General features: G+C 35.7%; 1 protein-coding gene across 1 annotated transcript in view; it reads right to left on the bottom strand.

Annotated features, from left to right (window-relative positions):
* The window catches only part of LOC132551078 (influenza virus NS1A-binding protein homolog A-like), a 35644-nt gene extending 33263 nt beyond the window's left edge, over nt 1-2381 (bottom strand). Inside the window, exon 1 of the mRNA XM_060215183.1 lies at nt 2307-2381. The gene's annotated coding sequence lies outside the window, so the exon portion shown is untranslated. The remainder of the gene's footprint in view (nt 1-2306) is intronic.
* Between the last annotated feature and the right edge of the window lie 15108 nt (nt 2382-17489).

Below are 17489 nucleotides of genomic sequence, written 5' to 3'. Positions count from 1 at the left end.
GTAAATACCATTGTAAAATATTCATTTAGAAGGTAGAGTTGCACATTGAAGGTCACAGGTCACATATTTGACAACTTTGCAAAATTCTCATGGGGGATAAAAGTGTGTGAACAGCATTTTTGATTAACAGATTATACCTTGCCTTCACATCATAAATGTCACCAAGGAAAGATCAAGGGGACATTGATTAATTTATGTATATTTGATTAAAATTTTAAAATAGATGAAAGTTGAAAACGTCATCATGTCATGCCTTTACTATAACACATCAATAATATATGCTGTTTTTTATTGCAAATCAGGATCAAGTTGGGATTTACAGCTAATGTAAATCCTCTTTAAACTAAAAGTGATTTAATCTATGATTATCTGTTTAGTTGTTGATAACAATATTTTATTTACTACCAAATATGATGCTGTAGAAAGAAATTGCCAAAGTAAAAATTTGAAAGGGAAAAAAATATCACATGAAAATTTTAAGCTTTCACTGTACAGTTGGTGCAACTTCAGAAAAAAGGTAAAAGGCATAAATGAAATAATTTCATTCCGAAAATTCACAATGTTTTAAATCTAGATCCAATTACCAATGAAATGTTGTTTTCATTGTGAAATTAATTTGAAATAATTGCAGATATAAATCCAGAAATTTCCTATTTTGCATAAAGGTGTATACTCTGTCTATAGCTACTTCCTGTTTGCCTATTGTCATGTTTCTTTTCTTTTTTTTTTATTTTAGGTGGGTGTGGGGAGTTTGAGCCCTCCTTCTTGTAATTTTCTTCAACTTTTCAGTAAGGTAAATTCTTCTTTGATCAGATTTTTACTCATAATGCCAACAATTTTTTTTGAACGAATATGGTAAAATGAATTGCATTGATTGGGGAAGTCTATATAGCTTTACTTTTTCAAACTTTTTTTTTAGTTGATCATGTTATTTGGCTAAGCAAGTAGCATATGTATGGCGATAACTACAATCTGTAGTCTTACTGATCATTTGCTAGGGTCTGCTCCTGAGTCCTGACCATTGGTTCTGTTGTTAATTAGAGAACATCAGAGCTGTACACAAGCATGCTCCCAAGTGTGGCGGTCAGTGAGGATTATGCAACACTAATTAGATAACTGGGCTGTGTACTCACCTAGGCCTTAATTATGTGGCCATCATGAGATTATCCCATTTTTTTTATCAATACGATCTAGAGGCGAGGTGGGGAAAATTGGGAAACTCCCTACTAAATCTGGAAAGTTGGCAAGTACACCGTACATGTGTATATGAGCTCAGTGAGTCTATTTTTAGAATGTACTCACCTGTGATACAATGTTTTTTTTCTGGTAAATGATTTCAATTTTTAACCAGTTGGAAGATTGAATAGTGATGTGGTTTATCATTTTTTATAAAGACCACACTAAAAGAAATTTCATGTTTAGAAATGTAATATTTCCGCCAGTTGATATGAAATGCATTGGTTCTGGTTGTTTAAAAAAAAGTACTTAATGTAGCTTTACACCTAAAACAGTGTGTGGAAGTTGACATGATTTTACATCCTCTGTCATGACTAACCAGTGGATGTGTTGGACACTAACAGTAAAGTCAAGAATGAGATTTTACAAGACTTCTATAGAAACAGATATTAAGGATTATTTCTTTTACTATGCTGTTATTTCGACTTTACCAGGGATATTTAATTGCAACTCATGAAATTTCCTTAATTCAACTAATTTGTCTTTTTCCTAAACTACTCATCAAATGGCTTTTTGCATGTACCATTAAAAAATCACATAATTTTCATCTTGTTGAAGGAGTCGTATGAAGTAGAATTTGTTAGAATTCTAGTGGCCGGTGAATCATCTCAAAACCATCAGACATTCTCAATGAGATATCAGTATACAGGAAAACCTTTTCTCACTTTATGCACAAACATTCCTGCTTGTATCAAGCGGCAACATGACCCACATCTTCTGGCATTTTAATGAGGTAACATGTTAATTAGTTATCTGTGATTTTCAATTCATAAGATTTATCGTGGACTAATCAAAGACAACACTATGAAAAACTTAAGTTTGCGTAAATAAAAATATGTAATATTTTGCAATTGCATGGTATAGTTCTGGTTAACCACACAACACTGTTTACTTCCACTCGCTATGCCAGAATGTTACTAACCCTTAGGACAGTGCTGGCAGCGCCATGCGGTCAGCGGCGCCACAACAAAATTTCTTGGGTTAATGTATATGCATAATTAATGACAACAACAAAATCGTGACCATAGAGAAAGCTGCGCGAATAAGAAAATAAAAGAATGCAAACTCACCTTTAGGTTCCTTTTCCTTTCGCTTTCATTCCTAACAACCGACTGTGTCTTTCTGTTGGCATGCGGTATGGCGGGTGAAATCTGTAAACAGCGTGAACGGTGTCAAGGTCATTTTGAAACCGGAAGCACTTCTGTAAAGGATTACCGTAAATATCACATAAGTTCCGTTTCGCGCCTGTTTTTCACACATGATTCATAACTGAAGAAACTCAATGCTTAATGAAGCTGACTCTTCAATAGGTATTGATGTAGTGGCTCTTTATTGATCAACAGAAATATTTGAAAGTTCGTTTTATGGTAAAGGCTGATGAAATCTTAAATTTCTAAATTGTGTTCCTGGTGAACAACAACCGTGACATCTTTAGATAACATTTCCGCCACCCTCTTGCGTAGTACGTATCATTATAGGCCAGTAGTTGATCTCATGTGATCAACATGTGATGTAATCTTAACGGTCCACCAATATAAAAACAGGTCACTGGGGCAAATAAAAGATACACAAATTCTGCAAAACGAACATCCATCCAACCCAGCAAAACGGAAGATGTAAAATTTCAATAATTGTATCTCAAAACGAACAGATGGATGGGCAAAAAAGGCGTTACCATACTTACACTTAAGCGGCTATTGATTTTCATATCTAGTTGAACAAACTAACAGCTCTCAGCTAATCTAGAATTCTGTGGATAATTCAGTGCTTTTCAATTTAAGATTTTAGCCATGTTAAGGACAGCGCTTTACCCTGTTCGGGTAATGTGTATGAACTACCCACTCGGAGACTGGCAACGACAACATCGTCTCGGCGCCTTTCTCCTTAGGTTGTACACCATCCGCTGGTTTTAGAATTTATAGAATTTAATTTGTTTTCTATTGTGCTGGCAGTTTTCGTGACTTGATATTCCCACGAATTCAGAAACACGTAGAGTAAAAGCAATAGAACGTTTAAAGGTTATGCTATATAGCATAGGTTCTGTGAAATAGATAAGGACTGAACTGAAACAGTGGTGCATTGTCTTAAAAACTATTATTTGTATACGTGCTTGTGCTTTTCTTCATAGACACAAAAACATGTACTCAAGAACAGTCCTGAAGGTAAAATACATCTGGATATTAGAAACACGACAAGACAACAGTTTAGCACCTCCCTTTGCTCGCCCTTCTCTTATGGTTACATGTCAAGATGTCTCGTTATTATCTTAACCGATTTATCGACAATGTTTTGGCGATCACGTGTTCATATGATAGTAACCTTTCTCCTCGACAAAGAAACATTTCAGGAACTACATACGTTTAACACGTGTTGTCTACAATATCCAATGCATCAGATGATATATCTAATCATACGAATTTATATTTAGACACCGTTGTTGTTCTCTGATACCTTATCTATCGGTTACAAGCCAGAAAACCTCCCACACGACACTTACCAGATGGTTATCGTGACCGACCGAGGGCAGGAAGATTGTCAAATTGGCACACGGACCAGCAGACAACCAAAACTTGTAAACAAGAAACTACTAATAATGCATAGTATTTATGTTTTGCGGTCACAATAATACGTATAGTCCATTAAGATAAAGAAAATAATATTTGTATGTGTAAAATTTACTTTGAAAAATAATAAAATCTGATATTTATTGGATTGTTGTAAGGTACAATATTTGATCGTAATAAGCAAACTGTGAAGGAAATAATCCTATCGTATGAAGTTTTCCTCCCTTCACACAAAGTCACAAGGAGAAACGTTTTGACGAGGACATTGTCATTATTCACTCCCGCAGTTCTGAAACCAATGGAGAATTTTCCGTTTTATTACTGCCAGACGTTCAATCCTCTAAAATGCGGATAATCGTTATCTAGATTGAGAATTTCTTATTGTATTGGGCAAAGGTTCATTTACTGTCAACAACAAATACGCGAATGCATGAATTGCAAACACCAGTTCATTCATTAGCAAAGCAATGCAGGCACTGCACATATCACCATCAATGTATATGTGCTAGAATGGGAGATGTAGTCGTACGCAGAGCGTTTAATACAATACATGTATAATGCACACACGTCAATCATTAGGATGTAATGAATGCATGTACGCCTACTTTTCTCATTACATGCCTAGAGGTACATACATACATACATCTTAGAAGGCGTAACACCCACGTCATTCAAATTCTTATATCATCATACTCTTACATATATCTTTAAAACAATGACTAGTTTTCACCTCACAGTTCATATGAGATATGAATGCCATCCGGACGAAAACAACATGGTGGAGTCTCCCATTACTACACATTGAAGTTAATTACATTTATTCAATGTGTATTCATGTTAATTGACTCTTTATTAAATTCATCTTAGTTGAGGGAGCTTTCAAACAATTTGTATTCCATATCATCACCCTCAATTTAAGGTATTCCGCATATTAATATATACATTTTGCACGCTGTACAATATTGATAACCGTACCGTAGTTACTTAACACCCAAAAAATGTTTATTGGAAAATTGAGGACTGAACGTGATATAAAATAGGTAGTACGCATGCATGCTTAGTTGTTGTAAACATGATAGGAATAATGATTTTTTAATTAAAAAAGGCGGGAGTTAACATTTCTATAAGCGATGTTTACAAACTGTCATTGCAGATGACACCGGTGTCCTTCATTCTGATTATTTTTTAATCGATCACAGATAATCAAACAAAGATATTCTCGCTAAATACCTGTCCACTCTAAAACCTACATTGTGATTTTGAAATTTTTGTGTTCTTTATCACTTAAATAAACAGCCGATTGTGTACTTTGTCATTTGACTGAGTGTGACAGGAAGTCGGTATTTGTGGACTGCGGTACGTACATGGACATCCGTAATTCCTCTAAAGATAAAGAAGACAAGACATTTGTCTTATAAAATAAAGTAAAAAATCAACATGTTATTTACAGGTATTGTGCGTATTTAATAATGATAAGTCTTAGATACCTAACAGTAATAGAAATATATTTTGAATTGTTTTGAAGTAGGCTAACCTCAGACTTGGATTATGTTACATTTTCATGAACAAGCTAACGACACATGACTTCTAAGTTGTTTTGGTAGTAATCCTAACCCTATTGAGGAATATTCTAATCCTTTAAGGATATTATTGTTACTACGGGACTGTTTTCTAATTTCTGTATATAGCTTTGTAAATTTTATTCTTCTTTGGATGTATCCCTTCTATTTATGATGGTGTAGCCTTGTGCCGAAGTATATGTAGATATATCTGTGGAGATGTGGAACTATATGTGGTGATGTGGAACTATATGTGGTGATGTGGAATTATCTGTGATGGCGTGGATCTATCTGCTATGATGTGGAACTATATGTGATGATGCAGAACTATATGTGATTGTGTGGAACTATATGTGATAGTGTGGAACGATATGTGTTGATGTGGAATTATCTGTGGTGATATAGAATTATCTGTGATGGTGTGGATCTATCTGTAATGATGTGGAACTATATGTGGTAATGTGGAACTGTATGTGATGGTGTGGAACTATCTGTGGTGATGTTGAACTATATGTGGTGATGTAGAACTATATGTGTTTGTGTGGAACTATATTTGATTGTTTGGAACTATATGTGATTGTGTGGAACTATTGGGATTTTGTGGAACTTTATATGATTGTTTGGAACTGTATGTGATTGTGTGGAACTTTATGTGATTGTGTGGATCTATGTGTGGTAATGTGGAACTGTATGTGATTGTGTGGAACTATATGTAATGTGGAACTGTATGTGGTGATGTGGAACTATATGTGGTGATGTGGAACTGTATGTGATGGTGTGGAACTATATGTGGTGATATAGAATTATCTGTGATGGTGTGGATCTATCTGTAATGATGTGGAACTATATGTGGTGATGTGGAACTGTATGTGATGGTGTGGAACTATATGTGGTGATGTGGAACTATATGTGGTGATGTGGAACTATATGTGTTTGTGTGGAACTATATTTGATTGTTTGGAACTATATATGATTGTGTGGAACTGTATGTGATTGTGTGGAACTATATTTGATTGTTTGGAACTATATATGATTGTGTGGAACTATATGTGTTTGTGTGGAACTATATTTGATTGTTTGGAACTATATATGATTGTGTGGAACTGTATGTGATTGTGTGGAACTATTGGGATTTTGTGGAACTCTATATGATTGTGTGGAAATATATGTGATTGTGTGGAACTATATGTGATTGTGTGGAAATATATGTGATTGTGTGGAACTATATGTGATTGTGTGGAGCTATATGTGATTGTGTGGAACCAGATGTGATTGTGTGGAACTATGTGCGATTGTGTGAAACTATATGTGATTGTGTGGAACGATATGTGATTGTATGGAACTATTGGGATTTTGTGGAACTTTATATGATTGTTTGGAACTGTATGTGATTGTGTGGAACTATATGTGATTGTGTGGAACCAGATGTGATTGTGTGGAACTATGTGATTGTGTGGAACTATATGTGATGTGGAACTGTATGTGGTGATGTGGAACTATATGTGGTGATGTGGAACTGTATGTGATTGTGTGGAACTATATGTGGTGATATAGAATTATCTGTGATGGTGTGGATCTATGTGTGGTGATGTGGAACTATATGTGTGTGATGTGGAACTGTATGTGATGGTGTGGAACTATATGTGGTGATGTGGAACTATCTGTGGTGATGTGGAACTATATGTGTTTGTGTGGAACTATATTTGATTGTGGGAACTATTTATGATGTGTGGATATATGTGTTTGTGTGGAACTATATTTGATTGTTTGTATATATGATTGTGTGGAACTGTATGTGATTGTGTGGAACTATTGGGATTGTGTGATGTGGAACTATATATATTGTGTGGAACTATATGTGTGATTGTGTGGAACTATATGTGATTGTGTGGAACTATATGTGATTGTGTGGAACTATATGTGATTGTGTGGAACTATATGTGATTGTGTGGAACTATATGATTGTGTGGAACTGTATGTGATTGTGTGAACTATATGTGATTGTGTGGAACTATATGTGTGAACTGTATGTGGTGGCGGGGAACTTTTGTGTGGTGTGGAACTATCTTGTTGGTGTGGATCTATCTGTTGTGATGTGGGACTATCTGTGATAGTGTGAATCTATCTGTGATGGTGTGGATCTATCTGTAATGATGTGGAACTATATGTGGTGGTGTGGAACTGTATTTGATGGTGTGGAACTATATGTGGTGATGTGGAACTATATGTGGTGATGTGGAACTATATGTGTTTGTGTGGAACTATATTTGATTGTTTGGAACTATATATGATTGTGTGGAACTGTATGTGATTGTGTGGAACTATTGGGATTTTGTGGAACTCTATATGATTGTGTGGAAATATATGTGATTGTGTGGAACCAGATGTGATTGTGTGGAACTATGTGCGATTGTGTGAAACTATATGTGATTGTGTGGAACGATATGAGTTGATGTGGAATTATCTGTGATGGTGTGGATCTATCTGTAATGATGTGGAACTATATGTGATTGTGTGGAACTGTATGTCATTGTGTGGAACTATATGTGATTGTTTGGAACTATATGTGATTGTGTGGAACTGTATGTGATTGTGTAATTGTGTGGAACTATATGTCATGATGTAGAACTGTATGTGATTGTGTGGAACTATATGCGATTGTGTGATTGCGTGGAACTATATGTGATTGTGTGGAACTGTATGTGATTGTGTAATTGTGTGGAACTATATGTCATGATGTAGAACTGTATGTGGTGGTGGGGAACTTTTGTGTGGTGTGGAACTATCTTGTTGGTGTGGATCTATCTGTTGTGATGTGGAACTATCTGTGATGGTATGGATCTATCTATGATGGTGTGGATCTATTTGTTGTGATGTGGGACTATCTGTGATAGTGTGGATCTATCTGTAATGATGTGGAACTATATGTGGTGATGTGGAACTGTATTTGATGGTGTGGAACTATATGTGGTGATGTGGAACTATATGTGGTGATGTGGAACTATATGTGTTTGTGTGGAACTATATTTGATTGTTTGGAACTATATATGATTGTGTGGAACTGTATGTGATTGTGTGGAACTATTGGGATTTTGTGGAACTCTATATGATTGTGTGGAAATATATGTGATTGTGTGGAACTATATGTGATTGTGTGGAGCTATATGTGATTGTGTGGAACCAGATGTGATTGTGTTGAACTATGTGCGATTGTGTGAAACTATATGTGATTGAGTGGAACGATATGAGTTGATGTGGAATTATCTGTGATGGTGTGGATCTATCTGTAATGATGTGGAACTATATGTGATTGTTTGGAACTGTATGTCATTGTGTGGAACTATATGTGATTGTTTGGAGCTATATGTGATTGTGTGGAACTATATGCGATTGTGTGATTGCGTGGAACTATATGTCATGATGTAGAACTGTATGTGGTGGTGGGTAACTTTTGTGTTGTGTGGAACTATCTTTTTGGTGTGGATCTATCTGTTGTGATGTGGAACTATCTGTGATGGTGTGGATCTATGTATGATGGTGTGGATCTATTTGTTGTGATGTGGGACTATCTGTGATGGTGTGAATCTATCTGTGATGGTGTGGATCTATCTGTGATGGTGTGGATCTATCTATGATGGTGTGGATCTATCTGTGGTGATGTAGGAACATCTGATGATATAGAAATATTATTTGTGATGATATCGAACTTGGTATCTGTGGTGATGTGGAACTATCTGTTGTGATGTGGAACTATCTGTGATGGTGTGGATCTATGTATGATGGTGTGGATCTATTTGTTGTGATGTGGGACTATCTGTGATGGTGTGAATCTATCTGTGATGGTGTGGATCTATCTGTGATGGTGTGGATCTATCTGTTGTGATGTGGAACTATCTGTGATGGTGTGGATCTATCTGTTGTGATGTGGAACTATCTGTGATGGTGTGGATCTATCTGTTGTGATGTGGAACTATCCGTGATGGTGTGGATCTATCTGTTGTGATTTGGAACTATGTGTGATGGTGTAGATCTATCTGTTGTGATGTGGAACTATCTGTGATGGTGTGGATCTATCTGTTGTGATGTGGAACTATCTGTGATGGTGTGGATCTATCTGTTGTGATGTGGAACTATCTGTGATGGTGTGGAACTATCTGTGGTGATGTGGAACTATCTGTTGTGATGTGGAACTATCTGTGATGGTGTGGATCTATCTGTTGTGATGTGGAACTATGTGTGATGGTGTAGATCTATCTGTTGTGATGTGGAACTATGTGTGATGGTGTGAATCTATCTGTTGTGATGTGGAACTATCTGTGATGGTGTGGATCTATCTGTTGTGATGTGGAACTACCTGTGATGGTGTGGATCTATCTGTTGTGATGTGGAACTATCTGTGATGGTGTGGATCTATCTGTTGTGATGTGGAACTATCTGTGATGGTGTGGATCTATCTGTTGTGATGTGGAACTATCCGTGATGGTGTGGATCTATCTGTTGTGATTTGGAACTATGTGTGATGGTGTAGATCTATCTGTTGTGATGTGGAACTATCTGTGATGGTGTGGATCTATCTGTTGTGATGTGGAACTATCTGTGATGGTGTGGATCTATCTGTTGTGATGTGGAACTATCTGTGATGGTGTGGATCTATCTGTTATGATGTGGAACATTCTGGTAGGTGTGGAACTATCTTTGAAGTGGAAATATCTCATGATTTGAAACTATTTGTGGTAGTGTGGAAGTATCTGTGTTGCATGGGCTGATATGCTGTTATATTAAGAACTGTAAGTTGAAATGTCATCAAAATTGACATGTACCTCGATGTGGAATATCGTATTATGTTTGTTAATGCAGGGTACAAGGGTTCTAGTTTTTAAAAGGTACCTGTCAGTAATATATGTATCATATTAAGCTATGATGAATATCAACACACATGGTCATCTCCGTCAGATAGGATGTGATTTCTGTAAACATGTTGTAACTGCTTATATGATGGCATGATGTAATGATTAACGTTAATTATGTGCAAGTGCAGTAAAAATGGTAAATCGTTGGCTTCAATAGCAATTATGTCTACGCGATGTTCTACTATCACAATACAATACTTTCTTATCTCTTAATCGTTATTATCGTAGCCGTCTCTCGTAGTTCATAGTGTTTTTCTCTTTCTTTTCTACCTGATTCCTGTTTTATTCTGTCGTACCCGGAAACCATGACGAAAATCCTCTAATGTTTTGTAATGATAATGATAATTGATTATTATACCCATGAACTATGGAGAAAATCCCCTTATATTTTGTATTCCACTCCCTCCCAGAGTTTTTGAGTTATAAAGGCGTTTTATCAATGAAGATGTAAGCACAAGCTACACTTCGCAGCTGGAGGTATTTTATATAGCAACAACTTAAATGAAAGGCTGGTGGTAAATTTAGAGTTATAAACACGTGTCTTAAACATGAATAAGTTAAGCATATGTTTTTTTCTTTTTCTTTTCTTTTTGCAAATCCACAACGAGACGTATTAAAAATCGCGCCACCGTTAAAATTCTTTCTAAACAAGACAATAGAGCTATGATTCAATCGATTCTAATGGTATGTTTTACCAGGAGGCAGCCACATTAGGATAAACTTCCGAATAACTTCCTTAGATTACTAAAAAAAACCACAATAGGATGTCTACGTGCCATATTCAGCGTAAGAGTGTGGATCTAGAGGTAAACAATAAGGATGTGTAGCAGACCTTGGATTATGAGTAAGCAAAGTCACGATCTGGTTCAATATTGCTGACTGAATAAAGCGATGTAATGTTGATGAAGACTATATCTAGATATGATTCAGGGCTAATACCACAATTTGCTTTCTATTTAGTAACATGACTATTTACATTAACGAAACTTATATGGACCATGAGTTTCAAGCTTGAATGAGTTTACGATGTACGTGATTATGCCCACTGTGTCTACGGACGTTTTGTACTTAGATGTAGTAATCCGCACACGAAAATTCCCCATGCCATCCTTGAACGACGGGTGAGCGAAGTGCACAAACAGGAATCGAACGCGGATTCTCTGGAGTGATAAACCACGGCTCTTCCAACTGAATCAAAGAAGCATGCTCTGTCAGCTGAGTGACAGAGACCGTATTTAACGCTAAAAATACAAGCTATCAATGAAATACCAATTCATAAAGAAGAGTGTTTACGAAAACCATTATGTATGGATACAAACCTGATTATATATCTCTCACATCGATTGTTTCTTTGACCGTGTCAGACGTTGGCCTGGTCCGTCATTCGGCAAGTCCCGCAATACTTATAAAACAAAGACAACACAAACAGCCACAGAAATGAATGCTTTATTGATCATTTGCGGTTTGTGCACATGTTGATAATTAGACATGTTTGCTACCTACTCGTATTTCATCATGATCCTTTGTATGTCTTGGATAAATGTCAAAACCTTCACCTGAGCCTATCGATCGAGACGTATATCCACAGTCAATGTGCTATGCAGTGAAAATGCACGCTATTGTAACATTCGAGAATGCTGAAACATGAGTGAAATGATCAACAATTTATATTAACCACTAATTGTCCTATTGTTTGATATCCGTTTGAACTTTCCACACTATGTGATTCGACTCATCCTACTCAAACTTCTTTGGGTGTTTCTGTTTCAAAAATGGCTCGCGTAGAATTACATATATATATAGTTATATATGACACAATAGGTCACAGGTCGTTTCTGGTCTGCTTGGAAACTCTAAACGCTACTCGGTTGCAATTGTTCGAAAGTAAAAGATACAGGCAATTGTTGAAAACAAAATTTATTCACAACATCTGGAAATCCAATCCTGTTTATGCTGGCCTCTAAAGTTCGCGATACCTTTATAAATATTTCTATGCTAACCTCGAACATTCAAGGACGTGACACCACACTGAAAATTTCATCCTCGGGAGTGGTCCGACAAAAACGTTATGAAACACGAAAAGGTCAATTTAGTCTTAAAAATGGAATGTTTACTTAACTTCATTAATGTAATGATATTTTGTCTTTACTTCAAAGCTACACAATACACTGTATGGGGAAACGTGGTCTTGATAAAGGGTAAATTGTTGGCTTGTCAAGTGCTTCTTTTGGACATGGGACGTTAGGAAGTTTAAAGGGGTTTGACGCCCGAGATATGGTACTTTGTTAAATACTGAAAGCCTTTTAACGTTATTTTTACAAAATAGACTTTCATTGCGAAAGCTGACACATATTATCTTAATTTATAGCGAACTGATTATCTTTTTATAAGGCTTTAGATACCGAGTGACCTTTCTTAAACCAGCTTCGCAAGAGACAGTTTGCATGCATTATTTTATCAGTAAACTTGCTTTGTGGGATATCATGTGCATATATATTATACGTTCTTATACACCATACGTTTATTAGGATCTATTGAGCACGTTGAAAAACCCTTTTCAATTCCAAACAGGCTGTGACACGGATATTTAGAGGTCGACATTCGTTCGTCGACGACTCAGCTATTAGCCACAAGGACACGTGTTAACCTTGATCTAGCAAACAGAGCCTATGAGACCCAATGTTGACTATTTTGATTTCACTAGTAATCTTACTTCTAGCAAACCTTGATAATCAGTCTTCATTGAAATATTTAGAGATACTATAGTTTTTCCTTTTCCCCTGCGGTATTTTTGCTCCATATCCTGTTTATGTCTAACGATTCTGCAATTTATACTTGCTGTGTATGCTGATATGATTTAACATGCACGCACCTCTGTAGGTGGATATGATAGAATTTATTATGTAAAACGTAATACTATTTAACGTGTATAACTTACATAGGTGTTAAAATTTTACCTTGGTTGATGTAAAACTATTTTCATATCTGTAGAGTGCTAAATAAAAACTGTCTCTATATGTATGGGATATTAAGTAAAGTATTTTCCAACGTTTGCTTCTGTTCTAATACATAATTGTAAATTCATACAATGTCTCTCCGACTTGGCCATAAAGCTAGTCTTTTGTCTGTCCTTTGTGTACAGTCTTTGATCTCTACGGTGTGTAAAGTGGATAATACACCAGGGACTTACACGAGTACTTATCGGGAAATCACATTACGATCAGTTATGATGTTGAATATTAGATTAGAAGCATCAAGCAGATTCCGTGTTAATCTGTTACAAAATAAATCCTAGAGTATGTTAGCAGCACATTGCCATCATAATTCAAAATGAATGAAAACAGGTATCCGGAACTCTTTGAAACATTTTTATGTAAAGAATGAGTTGAAGAATGAAAGAAAACTGATTCCGATATAGCGTTTTTATCTATTTTTTATTTTTTCTCTCTGATATGATTTTTTCCCACGTTGCCTAGTATTATCTAACAAACATGTTACCATGATACCATCCATCGAAATACGTATTATTTAACGAAAATTGTCAATTGACTTACTGATAACATGTAACGGCTGACAGGCCAAGTTTTAGAACATCTGTGGTCGTCTGAGTTGGTTCTCTACACTAAGTGGCTCATTGGGCACATCATCAATGCAGAGACACACGGATTTTATTACCAACTCACATTTCAAACATCCCTTCTAGGCGTCCACAGTTTTTCTCACCTTTTCACATCACGCGTTTCATATGAAATGAAAACGAATGTAAGATTATGTTTATTACAAAACTTGGATATTTTTGCAAACATCATTGAAAAGAAAGTTTTTTTTCTAGAATTATCATTCTATCTCCCTCTTTCTCTGATGACGTTACAATGGATATGACGCCATGAAGGTATGGAGTCACAGTGGAAACCTTCAGCCAATCACCACTCTACGAAGTCATATTACACGTGTGAGCAAAACAAAAACTGACGTATTTGGTGTTATTACACTGATAGTTATGTAACAAATTATATTCCGCTACGTTTTTCGTTACATTTCAGTCTTATATAACTCAAGATTTTTTTGTCTTCTGACGTGTGACGTCATAAAATCCTAATTTTATCATAATGGTTCAGTTACTGTTTCTGACTCACAGCGACCGATATTAGGACACCAACAAATATGTCACATGGGCGTATATACCGCATAATACGGTAGTCTTGATCAAGACAAAATAGGTTGCTAAACCAAATGATTTCACACGGGACTATACTATCGTTTTGTTTACTGTCTGGTTATATTGCACCTGCAGACAACACTATTTTTGTAAGGTTTTAAAGTACCACAACCAAGTTACAGACAATGTTTATTGTAATATAGATAAACGCAAGGGAGTAATGTAAACAGTTTGACCTACAGAAGGGATACGGTATCTGGATGACAGAGCAGTTTCACAAATAACACAACTGATTGTTTGAATGTGAAGCAGTACAAACCGACGTATGATATTTTCGTGCTCATAAAGTCGATAATGATTTGAATTTGAAGTCGTGTATTAGATACTATAAAATGGCAATATGCCAACTACTTTCGTTTTAAAATTTTACCTGTTATTACCTTTACTTTACTTACGTAACTTCGTACTGAGAACCAATCAACCGAATGATGATCGTTTTAAATGACTTTATGTTCTTGGCCATCAATATTACCAGGAATGTATAATACGTCCCTGGTATTACATCATTGCTGATATACGATTATATGTGATAGATCAAACACAGCATGGGACTTGTGGATGACTTGGCATAAAAACCCTGAACCGCCACTGATAGGATAACATAAGGAGGAGGGAGGGGGGCAATGACAATTGTGTCAGCTAAGCATGCAATGCTAAATCATCGTTTTTCAGGTTTTATTAAAACAGCAAGTTAAAGCGTTCAAATTTATTGCAAATTGATTTAATAGGAAGAAAACATAAACGTTTGATATAGATAATAAAAATAATAACAATGTATGGATCATTATAGTAGCAATGAAAACCAAATATTAATGGAGCATGTAGTTACTCTCCTGAACTGAATAAACGTCAATGTGTTGGCGTCATCAGTCTAGAGTTAGGAAAGTAAACCCAATCTCAATATAACAAAAGACAATCAATATATCACTTCTGTGATGTACTGACAATGGATATAGTATATTTCTCTGAGTAGACAACTTACTGATATAGCCATGGGTGTTTCCAGGGCAACGTCATGTATCACAGTAGGCTTGTACATAGTTAAAATCAATTGATGAACTACGTAAATTATAAATACAATAAACAATCTAGATAGTTTAGATACAGATATTATACTTAAACGTAAATCACAAATCCATCCTCTAGAGTATATCACAGAAACACTGTATGGTTCAAACAAGTCTCTATAATTATAGTATATCATAAATCTATCTCATTACAGAAGGTAAAAATATACATAACAGATAAAAAAATACTATAAAAATGTATAATGCTGAAAAAAGAATCCTGATTTTTGAGTAGATGCATAGACAAAGTGTCACATTTTAGTGGCACGACTGATCATTTAACATCATTATCAAGTAAACACACCAATATCAAAGTGATCACAGTGAGAACAATTAGGTTTGTTTACTTCTTCTCTTTATCAAACATCCCTGTACAAAATATACCCATTCGTCATTGAAAAAGATATCTATTCGATAGTGGATCAGCTCTCTCGATATTAGTTTGATCACAAATACAAAGCAATATATAATAATGGACCCGTTTCTTGTATCAGGTACCACCATAGTTTAAGGAACTCAGTATGTCTGAATCCAACGATTGAATTATACAATGGTACAGGAAGATGACTGAGAGTTGTTGGGATCGTACATCACGTGCACAGGTGGTAGATAGGAAGCGTGTGGTTCCTGAAAGGGGTTGGCGAAGTACACCCTGTAATAAAGATATCAGGTTTTATCGTACTGTTACGCTGTAGATAAGAAACAAATCCATTCCGTAATAAATTACTAACACTAGTATGAAATTATCTACAAACAGTTGGGTACAACTTTATTAATATGAACATGAAGAGAATCCCGTGCGTGTTTACTTCCTACAATGTGTGCTCTTTGATTCAGTTACACCATATGATCAGAAGCTGTCATATAGGAAATAAAAGACGTATTAAGAAATGCCGAACCCCTTCATTCTTTCAAAAGTGAAAATATTAGTATTGCACGGTATAATGAACGTTTTTACACAAATAAATAAATAAACATTTTTAAGGGTAATTACTGTATAATAATTACACTTATTACATATATCCTATCCTGTCGGTGTGGCCGTGTTGGTATACCTACAATGTGTAGATAAGTAGGTAAGTAATTATGATATACTTACGTTATGGCAGTAATGTAGTGTTTGCCAGACATTCCCTGAACCATAATGTTACATTTTTCAGGCTCGACACCAGACACCTTGCCTTCTATGAAGAGAAATTGGTGCGTCTCCACACTGAATATTTGCAATCCTGAAATCAATGAATTATCTAGGTCAAAGGATGATACAAAACATAGCAAATATTACACATATTATTAACGAGATATCTGGAGGTAGATAGGTAATAGTCAGATAATATATGATGCCGTTTCATGCAGGCTTCAAAGCTAAATACATTTTGTATATCGTAAACAATGGAAGGGAGATTACCGTAAAACAAACACCTTCACTTGTTGCAAACGTCAACATTTCATTTTGCTTTAAACTTCATTTTGTGAAAACATCACTGAAAGGTTCTTTCCCTCAATCTCATAACTAGACATTTGCACTTTATTATTTGTCTCGTTAAATCACTTGTATTCAACCATTCAATCATACCTGTCACCTTTAGCCATGCTGTAATTCGAAACATAGTTTCGCTCATCGACTCAAAGTCTTTGCGTGATTTCCGTACAGGTAAAAATGTACGGGAACTGAGATGACCAATCTGTGGAGGGGAAGGGCCTGGACGTGTCACATAAAACACGCGCATCATTTTGAGTAGTTTTCTGTCAGATATATTCGTCACATACTCGTTAGCGGAGTCTGACGCCACGTTCACCTCGCCTACATTTAGAACAAAATACATTTTATAAACACTTGCTAGCATGAAATTTTACCAACACTCTGAAAAGTCAAGTAACATTCATTTGGGATTTAATTCATGCAAGTGGATAGGTGTTCAGATAGTATAAAA

This window comes from Ylistrum balloti, unplaced genomic scaffold (genome assembly GCF_031769215.1).
Source record: "Ylistrum balloti isolate Yb309-2 unplaced genomic scaffold, AGI_CSIRO_Ybal_v1 Utg370174, whole genome shotgun sequence".
Taxonomy (NCBI): Eukaryota; Metazoa; Mollusca; class Bivalvia; order Pectinida; family Pectinidae; genus Ylistrum; species Ylistrum balloti.
This window is presented reverse-complemented; position numbering and strand designations above follow the sequence as displayed.